This window comes from Miscanthus floridulus, chromosome 10 (assembly GCF_019320115.1).
Source record: "Miscanthus floridulus cultivar M001 chromosome 10, ASM1932011v1, whole genome shotgun sequence".
In the NCBI taxonomy this organism is placed as follows: domain Eukaryota; kingdom Viridiplantae; phylum Streptophyta; class Magnoliopsida; order Poales; family Poaceae; genus Miscanthus; species Miscanthus floridulus.
The window spans coordinates 70,332,718-70,345,501 of record NC_089589.1 but is presented as its reverse complement, the minus strand read 5'-3'; the positions used below and the strand labels follow the sequence as shown (position 1 = coordinate 70,345,501).

Here is a 12,784-nt window from a genome sequence, read left to right as displayed (position 1 = left end):
CATTGAGGAACGGTGCTGGAGATCAGCCGTCCACGGTCAAGGTCGCCATGGCGGATGACGACGATGTCGTCTATCCACTCACCGGCAACGATGACCTGATCGCGGCAGGGCTGGTCCCCGAGGACGATGACAACATCCGTGACGACACTGCTATGTTGTTGGGTATCGATGTCGGTAGCGGCTCTGCTCTGATCGATCTGGACAGTGGCGATGGTGGTGGAGGGGCGGCGCCAGCACCATCGGCGACGGCGACAGGGACGCCGATCGGCTCCAACAGCACATATGGTATCTCATCTCTTGGTAAGCGTAAATCTGGTGTTTGAGTTGATTTTGATGAGATCTATGAGACTGTGAATGGTTCAAAGATTCGAACTGCTGCTATTTGTAAAATGTGTAAGAGTAAATTATCTGCTAGATCTTCTGCTGGCACTGGCCATTTGATTAGACATTTGGTCTGGTAATGCTAAGGAGGACTATATTAGTGTTGTTGCTCACTATATGAATGCTGATTGGGAGTTACAGAAAAAGGTTATTGGTCTTAGGCTGATTGAGGTTAAACATTCTGGTGAAAACATTGCTGAAAGAATTGTTGTTGTGGTTGAGGAGTATTGTCTGATTGACAAGATTTTCTCTGTCACTCTAGACAATGCTTCTTCTAATGCTAAGGCTATGAACACTTTGACACCTCTATTTGCTGGTTACTTGGGTCCTGATCCTTCACCTGATCCTTTGGATCCTAGTAACCGTAAGTACAATCTTGTACATCAATGTTGTGCTTGTCATATCATTAATCTCATTATAAAATCTGGATTAAAGAGGTTGAAACCTTACACAGAAGATTTTAGAACTGCAATTAACTTCTTAAATTCCTCTAATCAAAGAATTGCATTGTTCAAGGAATACTGTAATACTAAGGGTGTTAGACCTAGAAAGTTTGGCTTGGATATGGATGTTAGATGGAATTTCTACTTACCTGATGCTTAAACACTTGCTTCCATACAAGAATGTCTTTTCTGTGTTCATTAATTCCCATTATGGTTCACAATTGTTGACTACGAATCATTGGTATTTTGCTGAGAAGTTATTGGAGTTCCTAGAACTCTTCTATGACTCCACTGTTGTTCTGTCTGGTGTTTATTATCCTACAAGTCTACTTGTTCTGCACCATATCCTAGAGATTGCTTCTCATTTGCATGCATGTGAAAAAGATCAAAATATAAGAGCTATTGTATATCCTATGAAGCTTAAATTTCTTAAATATTGGCGGGACATACCTATATTATATTCATATGCATTCATTCTTGATCCTAGAGCTAAGATGAGAGGTTTCTTTAATGTGCTGCAATTACTTGGTGAATACACTGGTTCTGAGTACATTTCATACTATGCTGATGTCAAAAATGAATTGTATAAACTGTTTAACAAATATGAGAGCAAGTTTGGTGCAGTTAGGTCTCAAAGGGTTGCACAACCATCACATCATACAGGTAAGAAAAAGCAGGCATGGGGAAGAATCTTTAGCTGTGGATCAGGTGTTGTTGATCCTTCCCCTCTCCCTGCCACTTTATCTTCATCTACTTCTGCTGTTTGTGAGCTCTCAGCTTACTTAGACGGTGATAATGTCACTTCTTATGAGGATGATTTTGACCTACTTCTGTGGTGGCGTGACCACAAGCTAACATTTCCAATCCTGTCTATAATGGCTAGAGATATCATATCAGTTCATGTATCTACTGTCTCTTCGAAGTCTTGTTTCAGTTTGACAGGTAGGATAATTGAGAAACGGCGGCGACGCTTATCACCAGAGACTGTGGAGATGCTGACCTGCATAAAGGACTAGGAGTTAGGAGAAAAAAGGGAACAACATGTTGTTGACAACCAAGAGCTGGAAGACTCATTCCAGAACTTGTACCTTGATCAAGATGAAGCTGCTGGTGGTGCTCCTGGTACTCAGTGAGGTTGAGACTTGACTCTTGAGTGTGTGTGTGATTTGTGACTGTGAAAGAGTCAGTGACTGTGAAAGACTTGTCTATCATTAAAATAATTGTTGGTAAGGCTTAATTAAGAGCTGGCTGCACTCTTTTTTTCTTTCTAGGATTTCTCACAAGGGTGAGTTTTACCTAGAAAGGTTTTTAATGAGGCAGCATTGCACTAAATAGCTCATTTTGGTTATTTCTATTATCTGTTGGCTTTGGAGTTTGGAGTTTGATATCTCTGTTGGACTGTGAATGTATTGGACATTTGGACCTTGATTCTGTATCTGTATGATTCTGTGAATGAAATGAAAGTATGAAACTATGAATGTATTTGACATTTCGACATTGATTCTGTTTGATTCTGTGAATGCAAGGGTAACGGGCCGTGGGCTGGCACGACCCGTAATTCTGGTTGTGCTTAGTGGGCCGGCACGGCACGAAAAATGGCCCATAGTGCCGTGCCTGGGCCGAAGGCCAGGCCCGTGGCCCTAAGAGGCACTGCCCAGGAGGCCCGGCGTGTCGTGCCGGCCCGACCCCTATCGGGCCGTGCTTTCACGGGCCCGTGCCGTGCCGCGCCGGGCCGGCCCGTTGGCCATCTATAGGCACGGCTTCCCATCGCCTGCCTTCTTCTTCTCCTGCATTCAGTCATAGCTGAAGTAGCATGTGGCTACCACTTCACATTTCCTGTCTTTTTGTCATCCCTGCCTTTCCTTCTTGCACTAAGTCACAGTGTTAGTTTAATAACATCAGGGATTCGTAAGCTTTCACTCTTCTTTTGTTAGAGGCAAGGGGGCAACGCACAGTTTCGCCTTGTGAGGCTCCGCCACTACCCCTTAGTCGAAAGAAGTTGATCACAGGTGAACAACTGATGTTATCCAAGACCTGGCGCCCTCTCCTCAAGCCGAAGATGAAGCCAATGGCGGAAGACATGTTAAATCTGCTTTCAACACAAGCGTCTACTGCTGTGTAGTTTACCCCCCTCCTGGATGTCATGTATCTGCTCAGGTTGCTTTGTTAGGTCTGGTCGAGTTAGTCGGAGTGTGCTGAGAGCTTTTGTTGAGTTACTAAGTCGAGTTGCTTTTCTAGTTGTTCAATATGCTGTCAGTGTAAGCTGGAGGCCCCAGCGCTGGACCATGGTGTTCGTTACGCTTTTCTAATAAAGCTGGGTAAAACATGGCTTCCCCGGCCCCAGCAAAGGGTGTGGATATTCCAAATTTCAAATTTAGAGAGGGATTTCGTAGTTGGGTGAATTATTGTCACGTACCATCGTATTTGCTAGCATGACTGGTCGTGAAGTGCTTTGCACCACAAATTTCAGCGAAAATTACGGGTCCCGAGCTCCTCATACTCTAGATTATTTATGAAAATTGGTTCTCTGAGAGAAATAATTCTTTGAATAAAAAAATGTTTGTCTATGATTTTCTAGAATAATCTGTTTGGCATAGGTTCTCCTGACTTGTTCCTAAAAACTGCTCCGAATGCTCTTCCAAACAGGCTCTACATTTGGAGTATCATTGAATAGAAGTATTTAATAATCCATACTACGTAGCACCCGGAATTTGAACAGAGTTAGCTTTGAACTGTGTATATCTTTTTTATTAATATACACGCCCGATAGATCTTCTGTTGGTTGCTTTAAATTAAAAGAAAATGTACACGCGGTCCAAGCTCCTTTCTCCTCTCGCTAATCTCGTCCGCGCATACCAATTACCGACGCTCTTCTCGTTCGCGCATTCTACCAATTACCGACGCTCTTCTGAGAGGCTTTATTAGACGTGCAACATGCCAACATGGTTGCAGCTACCTGTTAGTCCATGACCCTGCTGTATCTACATGGTTTCTTGCCAGAAACACCGAGGGCAGTGGCCTTTTGGCCTCCCCTGTTCCGGTTCAGTCAGACGGACCAACCCTGCAATTCTGGGTGTTTTGCTCGTTTCGTAGAGTGTGTAGAGCACTGCAATTTACCGCACCAAGGGACATCCTCCAGAAGTCCAGATACCAAGTTCACGTGATACCTGATTCTCTGGTTCCCACATTCTCATCTATCGACCAAAGACTGTTCGGATTCGTTTGCTAATGACCGTGCACGACAGGGACAAGAAAGGTGACATTTGCTGCTTATTACCGTGGTCCTTGCATGGCATGCCAGATGCACGGACAACCGCATCTACACTCCCGGCTGGTCGTTTTCGAAAAAAATTTTTTAGCTCAGTTTCGCCTCTGCACCGTTATGGCGAATCCATGGCCAATTCGCGGCAGGGCTCTGTGCCTGTCCCTTAAATCGTTAGGCCATGTACTGATGGTGTAGGAGTACAATCCATCAAAGAACTAACATACGGAGTATTCTATTATTGAAACTTAGTAAAAATGCTGCAATTGTTTAGCTCCTCTTCAACAGGAACAAGTGGAACCCATTACCGAATAATTTTTTTTTATTCCCACCACACAACATAGCCACATTTCTCTATCTCTGGGTTTTCTCTTTCCTACCTCTCCGGTAGCTATTGGAGGATTTCGGTTTTTTTAATGTCTTGTCTTCTTCTTCTAACATTGTTTAGCTTGGCACCTCATTGTACAATGCCTAATTCTGATCCAGAGGATAGTTTCTTTTGGGACAATATTGAAAATGTTTAGACCGCATCTCCATTAGTTTTCGACGTATTACTGACAGGTGAGCTCTCCCTACTGTCTTTTATATTTGGTTGGTACCGACACAACATTTGTTACCGTTCTAGCTTATCATCGCTCTAGATTTCTGCTGACATCCTTCCAACGGATGGCATAAGTGCACAATCGATGCCATCCGCTCTCTCCCCCGTTGCCAACACCCTATCCGAAACAAAAGGTCCTGCCTAGATTTTCTAGTTCAATTCAATTCCAAGTTTTAGAGGTACCTTTTTCAGGGATAATAAATGGGTGCAAGAATTTCATACTAGATATTATTTCACACGTTACAAAATTTTTTTTTAGTGTCTGTTAAAAAAAGAGATATTGCATAGTAGGTTCCTATGCTAATGTTGTTCGATTGATTAAGGTTCTATTTGGATCCATTAGCTGCTAATAGTTACCTAGATAATAGCTAATTGCTAATTAACTGGTATTGGTTAGTTTTGCTCAACTAGGTATTAGTTGAGTATTCAGCTATAACAATTAGGTAGACTATTAATGAGATCCATTTGGATCTAAAAAGCTAATTATTAGCAGCTACTCCCTCCGTTTCAAATTATAAAATGTTTTACTTTTTCTACACATTGTTTTTTACTATATATTTAGGCGTAATGTATATTTAGGTACATAGCAAAAGCTAATAATTAGGTATCAAGAAAATCAATCTGAAATGGAGAGAGTAACTATTAGTAACTCTATAGATTCAAACTGGGCCTGAGTCATCGATCCGGTTCTCTCTCCGGTTTACCTAGGTGACAATTGTATGGAGTAGGATATAAGGGTACCCGCAATGGCTGACTCATAAGCTGGCTCTTAGCATTTTTTTTTCATATTTTAATAGAAGAGAGAGAAAAGTTAGCTCTTGATCAAAAGCTAGTTTCATACACATATTCTAAGATCATATGAGAGTGTCATGTGGACCTAATTATACTATGAGTCATTGTTAAGAGCTAGTACTATTGAAGAGGTTGGCTTAGAACTAATAACTAACTTATACCACTGCGAGTGCCCTGACGAGAGCACATGGGACCAATGCGTTTCTTCCGTGGCCAATGCGTCGAGCGTCGACTACCACTTTCTAGCTGAGGCTTTGGGCCACTCTAAACAGTAGCTTCCACTGAATTGTTTGGGACTTGGGGTCCTACAGGACATGATCACTTCCACGGTTCCACCCCGTCCTCGGCCACGGATTCGTCTCCATCGATGGTAACGAAGAAGCCACAATCCAACGACCTCGCTTGGGCTTGATTTGTTCATATTGTGTGCACGAGCTACAGACGTTCTACTAGAGTCCACATCCGGACTGGTATTTCCGGTACGCCCAGCCGTGTCCTTGACATCTGAGCCCGAAGATATGAAATGCCCAGAGAAGCTAGTAACCGCGAAGGCATTGGCAGAGGATGGGTAGGCAGTAGGCACTCACCGCGCAACGCTGTCGCGAGGTTGCTGTTGTTGATGAAGTCGGTGACCACGAGCTTCTCGTCGGCGGACAGCCTTACGACGTTGGGGTGGCGCACGCGCCCGATGGCGCCCGCCTCCGCGGCGAACTCCCGATACCGCTCGGGCGCCGCGGCGCCACCGCCGAGCCGGCGCACGGCCACGGGCGTCGTGCCGTTGTGCACCACCACCTTGTACACGATCCCCTTACCGCCCTTGCCCAGCACGTACGCCGACGACCTCAGCAGCTCGTCCAGCTCCATCCTGAACCCCTTTTGGATCGCCACCAGTTCACCGGCCTCCCCGGTTCCTCCTGTTCGTCCGCAGTGGCGGGGTACGTCGTCAAAAAATTTTCCTCCTGTTCGTCCGCAGTGGCGGGGTACGTCGTCAAAAAATTTTCATATACAATTCAGTAAATCCATTTCAGCAATTCGGTAATAATTGTAAAATTGATAACATGATTCGGTATATATGCACTAAATAACACAATAAGGTTTAAATTCATGAATTAAGTTCAAACCATCCACTAAGTATAGTATAAATAGTTCAAAAGCCATATCAATAATTAAAATATGGCATAAAAGAGAACCAGAGACTTACAATGCTATTTTTGTGACTATTTTATTCGACGTTTTCGAAGGGACATAAATATATTGATTATATCATCTTTATCGACTTCAAAGAAAATATCCCGCTCAATGAAAGTGATTAGACAGTCATCTAGAAGACTATCTCCCATTTTATTTCTTAACTTTGTTTTCACAAAAACCATTGCAGAAAATACTCTTTCAACACTTGTCGTTGCCACAGGTAGAAGCAATACCAATTTGAGGAGCTCATAAACCATATCATACACTTTGTGCCTCTTTGTTTCAACAAGCTTAACTGAGAGATCAACAATATTATCTAAACCTTTGAAGCTATCATCATGTCTCATGTCATCAATATAATTATCTAGCTGCAACTCAAGTTTGAGCAAATTATTATTTGAGAACTCCTTTGGGTAGAACTCACATGGCCTTTAGAACCAATTAGAGTTGATGAGCAAAACAATGAATATAATAAGCAGAAGGTGATTCTTGCATGATCAATGTTTTCAACCCTTTAATATCTCCTTTCATGTTGCTAGCCCCATCATATCCTTGACCACGGATTTGAGTCATAGTCAAGCCATGACTAACAAGTAAAGCTTCAATTGCATCCTTAAGTGATAAAGATGTAGTATCATCTACATGAACAACTCCAATAAAATGCTCACATGGCATTCCCAATTTATCAACATAATGCAAGCAAAGAGCTAGTTGTTCTTTATGTGATATATCACTAGACTCATCAGCTAAAATTGCATAGGGCTCATCACAAGTTCTTCAATTATTTTCTTTCTAGTTTCTAGGGCACAACAGTGAATAATTTGCTTTTGTATGTCTGGGCTAGTTAAGGTACAGTTACCTAGAGCATTGTCCAAAACATACTTCTTCACTTCTTCACTATTTTCGGCAAGAAATTTCAAAAGTTCAATGAAGTTCCCTCTGTTGCTAGATTCTTCACTTTCATCATGTCCATGAAACGCCATCCCTTGATGTAAAAGAAACTTGATACACCTAAGTGAATAAGTCAATCTTTTCTTATAAAGATGAAGATCCTCATCACTCCACTTGTCAATATTATAATCAATTGCTACCTTGGGATTTATAAAGTCAATGTATCTCTCTTGAGCTGCAATATGTGCCTTAGAACCCATATGTTTGCGAAGTGCTTTCTCTCCTATATTCCAATTCTTCCAGCCATCAACAGTAAATGTGTCTGACCCAGTACCCTTCTTGAACAAATAGTATATGAAGCAAAACACAGCATCCTTCTTAATACTATACTCAAGCCAATCATTATTATACATCCAACAATAGTTGAATCCCCGATCCCTGTCTGAAATCTTTCTTTTTGGGAAATTATGTGCAAAAGGTTTGAATGGACCTTTAATAATATATGCTCTTCGAATTGCATCTTGATCATTAACAGGATATTTTAGAATAGGATGTCTTTCACCTAGATCATGTGGAAGGCGATTGGTGTCATAAACTCGTGGCAGTGAAGACGGTTGTGGCGGTGGTATAGGATTTACAATTTCCTCAACTACTCTCTTATGAATCTGCTCTTCCACCACAGGTTCAATCGGATCAGGATTAGAAGTAGCAGCAGCTGTCGCAGCCTTCTTCTTTGTTGCATGCTTCTGAAAAAGAGATGCAATGTCCCAATTTCTCTTCATAACTGCATAAATATTATAAAGAACACAATGCCAAATAATTAAATAAATTGCGCTTGCACGATTGAACTCTCAGATACGATTATGGATCACTCACATGATATGAGTACTGAACAAAAAGATCAATCAAAATCGACTCTGATGTTGAGAAAAATCCTCCACCTCGCCGCGTGATAGATGATTCTATAATTTTAGCGCTAAACAATTAGCAATTAAAGTACACATGATTTTTTTTAAAAAGCCGAAGAACAAAGATTGAATCTCACCAGAACAATTGTGATCATAAATTCGCAGACTATTAGTTCGAGTAGGAGAGTGAAGGAGAAGCAGCAGCAGGATCGTCCGTCCTACATACGATTACCGAGGATGGAGATGAGCCGCGCTGCTGTGGATGACATCATCTGCCGCCTCCTGCTCTAGGACACGTGGCGCAGCCGCCAGGCGGGGAACAAGCAGGCGCAGCTGGGCGAGGGTGAGAACGAGATCCGCAGCCTGTGCGCCGCCACGAAGGACGTGTTCATGCGGCAGCCCAACCTGGTGGACCTGGACGAGTGGACGTGTTCATGCGGCAGCCCACGCAGCCCAATCTCGTTTTTTCTTTGTCTGACATAAAAGCTCGTGCGCTGCGACTCCATCCAGCTCTGCGGCGACGTGCACTTACGTGAACCCCTTCTTTATCTTTGCTACGTGGGCCACGTGGGGACTGGCGTCTGGTGCCTCAACCCTCAAGTGGGCCTTTCGACTTTCGTGGCGGCGTGATGCGCTTCCAGGTAAGTTTTTTTTTCTTTTACATAAATACAAATACAAATACGTATACAAATACAATATATAATAGTATATTCATCCGTGCCACAGAGTATGCCAGTGCATACCTGGCATACCCTGTGCCTCCGCCACTGTTCGTCCGCCACCATTGCACTTCCCGTCGTGCTCGGAGCACTCCGAGGACGAGTCGCCGCACGCGTCGGCACGAATGCAGCACGGGTAAGGGAACAGGCCGCACCCTTCCTCGTCGTACTCGTCGTCGTCGCCTTTGTCTTTGGTGGCCCGGCGTTGGTCCCAGACCTTCAAGTACATGTAGACCTGCGATGACACCGACTAACGCGACGGCCACCGCGTCGGCCACCGAGATGAGCACGATGAGGCTGGTCTTGATCGGCTACCGTGCACCGCCCGCGCCGCCGTTGGAAGCAGCGGCAGAGGACAACGGGAGGCGGTGGGGACGAAGACGACGAGAGAGGAGCGGCGCGGCAGGGGACCTGCAGCGGGAAGCCGCATAGCCCTGGGTTGTTGAGGAACGCGGTGGGGCCCTGGCTGGCGAGGGAGCCAGACTGCGGGATCTCGCCGAAGAGGTTGTTGAAGCGGAGGTCGAGCGTGGACGGTGGTCGGGAGGCGACCGAGCTTGAGGGGCTCCCCGCCGGAGAGGTGGTTGTGGGAGAGGTTAAGCGTGACGGCGAGCGCGGAGATTATACCTTAGTGCCACGACTCCCCACAAACTTGCACCTCGCTCCGCGGCGTGCGTTTTCTAGGCTATCCATCTTCTTACGAGGGTTATTGGTGCCTTGACATCTCCGCGTGTGATTATATCTTGACATATTGTGTTTGATGAGTCTATCCATCTTCTCACTGAGGGTTATTGGTGCCTTGACATCTCCGCGTGTGATTATATCTTGACATGTTGTGTTTGATGAGTCGGTTTTTCCTTTTGCTGTTGCCACGTCTCCGGCATCTTCGCTTGACTTTCTTCTGTAGGATGTTACTTCGGTCGCTCCCTCTGTTACAGAGGTTGAGCAGCCGTTGCCCCAGGACCTCGACAATCCGACCATCGTCATGGCTGGCCCTGCTTGGCCCTCTGTCCAACCGGCAGTCCCTGCCGACCAGCCGGCTGGCCTGCTAGTATAGCTGGGGTCGGTCATCCTAAGCAGTCGCCTGGACCTGCCCCTGTTACACCTCCGGGCAGGACTGGCCAGTTTGACCCCACCAATCAGCGTTGCCCCCCGTCACCAGCACTAGCGTCGGCTCAGCGGCGTTTCAGCAGCAAGGTGTATCGGCATCTATTTTCTTCGCCTTCATCACTTGTGCCCGCTGGAGCTCGGCCGTCCACCAGCACGGTTGCGTCTACTTATTTGTCTGTCGGTGGTTTGACCTAGTGCGCTGGCTGCCCCTTAGCCACCTGCGCTGCCACCCGGCAGGCCTCCGCTACTTCGGGTTGTGCACGGGCCTCAGCGTTTGGATATTGCTGCACGGACGGCTCAAGGCTGCTGCAGCCCCTGCACCTTCTCATCGGCCTATGTAGGGGCCTGCACCGGCCAATTCCCTGCTCCATCGCATGATGACACGCACATGGACAGGTGTTGTGCTGCCTGTCTGCAACATCGACATCTCTATTGATGTCCGCTAATTATCGCAATGCGTTGGCTGATCCCAACCGGCGTGCTGCGATGGTGGATGAGTACTAGGCTCTTCTCAACAACGACACATGCCATTTATTTCCTCGACCACCGGTTGCCAACATTGTGAGAGGCAAGTGGCTCTTCAAGCACAAATATGATGCTGACGGGTCCCTTGCACACCACAAAGCTCATTGGGGTTTTTCGTGGCTTCTCCCAGCAGCATGGTGTCGACTATGATGAGACCTTAGTCCGGTCATCAAGCCTGCTACCATCCAGACTGTGCTTAGCATTGCTGCTTCACGCTCCTGGCCAATTCATCAGCTTAGCGTGAAGAATGTTTTCCTTCATGGTGACCTTAAGGAAACCGTCTACGCACATCTACCCCTGACTATGTCTGCCTATTGTAGAAATTACTGTATGGACTCAAGCAGGCTCAGTCGCACGTGGCATCAGCGGTTTGCCCACCTACATCTAGCAAGCACGGTTTCACTGTGGCAAAGTCTGATGCTTCTCTCTTCATCTTCAAAGATGGAGTGTAGATAGCATACTTGCTACTGTATGTCGACCACATCATCCTCACAACATCCTCTTCGGATCTCCCGCGGTGCATCATCGCCCGTCTCATCTCTGAGTTCGCCATGACGAACCTTGGGGCTCTCCACCACTTTCTTGGCATCTCCGTCACTCAGGTCCTCTGACGGCTACCACTTGTCCCAGCGACAGTATGCTGTCGACCTTCTTCAGCGGACCGGTATGGTTGAGTGTCACCCCACGGCAACATTGGTTGACTCCATGTCCAAGCTATCTACCACTGATGGAGTTCAAGTTGCCAACCCTTTAGAATACCGGAGTCTTGCTAGGTGCCCTATAGTATCTCACGCTGACTTGGCCAAACATTGCCTACACCATTCAGCAAGTCTGCCTCTTCATGCACGACCTGTGGGAGACGCATCTTGCTCTTATCAAGCGTATTCTGCACCTCGGCATTGGCAGTGTGTCATCCATCCATCACAACATACCCCTGGACGACTAGGCTGGATGTCCAAACTCTAGGCAATCTACATCAGGCTACTGCGTCTTCCTCGACGATAACCTGGTTTCTTGGTTTTCAAAACGACAGACCACGGTATCTCGGTCCAATGCGAAGGTACATTACCGAGCTGTTGCTAAAGCAGTTAGTTGAGTGCTGCTGGCTACGCCAGTTGCTTCAAGAGCTTCGTATCTTGATCCGTTCGGCGACCATTGTCTATTGCGACAATGTTAGTGCAATCTATATGGCTGCCAATTCGATTCATCATCGTCGCACGAAGTATATAGAGATTGACATCCACTTTGTTCATGAGAAGGTGGCTTTGGGGCAGTTCAGAGTACTCCAGCTCATCAGGTCGCGGACATTATGACTAAGGGACTAGGTCCCCGTCTCTGCAGTTCAATTCCCTCCTGACTACGGGCGGCTATTAGAGATATGTATTACTTGTATTCCAGGTTGTACTTAACTATATATATGAAAGCCACCCAATTGGGTGTGAGATGTTTCCTAATTCTCTACATAAAGAATGCAAATAAAGGATTGTGAGAAACACTAATCGAGAATCCATGAAGAGGTTCAAGAAAATCAAGGGCTGTCATGAACTACAACACTGAAAAGGATGATGATATTCCTAACTAAAAAAACAGTGATGTTACTAAGTGAGTAGTGAAGTTCCTTGCTGGGGCCATGGAAAAGCCATTCTTCCTCAAGCAGTAATCCACATAAAAAAAATGACGTGCGGTTCTCCTGTGTATCCGAGAAAACTAAAACCTTGATGGTCCCTGGCTGACTTAATGAGAGGGCGTAGTAAAACCTTGAGGGCCAGGAATCTCAACTGAAGGCTGTAACTACCAGTGTGTTACTATTGCTTATATCAAATAAACTATGAACTAGGAAAAATTTGGGGAGCTTTTAAGTTTACAACAACTCTGAAATATACCAAAAAAAACCTTGCTACATTTAAACTGAGATGATGAGTTAATTGGAAATGCTTGCATTGTAATATCAAAATCTATATGTT

The 12,784-nt window shown here is 45.4% G+C and overlaps 1 pseudogene; it reads right to left on the bottom strand.

The window, feature by feature from the left end:
* Positions 1 to 11,373, bottom strand: part of LOC136488821 (receptor protein kinase-like protein ZAR1) — a 77,553-nt pseudogene extending 66,180 nt beyond the window's left edge.
* Between the last annotated feature and the right edge of the window lie 1,411 nt (positions 11,374 to 12,784).